This window comes from Atta colombica, unplaced genomic scaffold, assembly GCF_001594045.1.
Source record: "Atta colombica isolate Treedump-2 unplaced genomic scaffold, Acol1.0 scaffold58, whole genome shotgun sequence".
Taxonomy (NCBI): Eukaryota; Metazoa; Arthropoda; class Insecta; order Hymenoptera; family Formicidae; genus Atta; species Atta colombica.
In genome coordinates this window covers 1,298,426-1,298,997 of record NW_017259548.1, presented here as the reverse complement: position 1 = coordinate 1,298,997, position 572 = coordinate 1,298,426, and the positions used below count along the sequence as shown (strand labels likewise).

At 29.5% G+C, this 572-nt stretch overlaps 1 protein-coding gene across 1 annotated transcript in view; it reads right to left on the bottom strand.

Moving 5' to 3' along the window:
- LOC108692033 (THAP domain-containing protein 1-like) overlaps nt 1-572 on the bottom strand; it is a gene marked incomplete at its 3' end in the record, with an annotated part of 3,101 nt that overhangs the window by 735 nt on the left and 1,794 nt on the right. The gene's annotated exons all lie outside the window — the stretch shown is intronic.

The window sequence follows — 572 nt, the reverse complement described above, 5'->3', positions numbered from 1 at the left end:
TATATATATATATATTTATAAGATCATTTTTAATGAAAAATAAAGACAATACTTTAAAAAATGATCCGCCGCACATAAAATTCCGCAACAATGACCGTAAAACGTAAACTTAATCAAGATACTGCTTTAGATCTTCGTACTCTAAATGGAAATAACAGTAAATCGATAAAATGAGTTTCAACCGGTTAAAATTTACCTTATTGTGAGATTATGGATAAGTTTACTGTTATTTCCATTTCCGTTAGACTAACATATAATTAAAGCAATATCCTGAATGACTCATCGGCTTAAGTTTACATCTTACGGTCACTTTTGCAGAATTTTGTGTACGGCAGTCTTGATTGCACCAATGATTGCACTTTAAACGAGGCTTAAAACTCTCCCTCCCTCTCTCTCGACTTTAAAAAAAAAAAGTGAAAGTTTTAATTCTCGTTTAATGTCAAAGTGACGTTGATGCAATCAAATTTAAGGCTTTTTTCAGCGCTACAAAAATCACTTGCTCTTAATAAAATAATATAAAAACAATCATCTCATATGATATATCTCAGTCTGTTGTATTATATTTTATATAA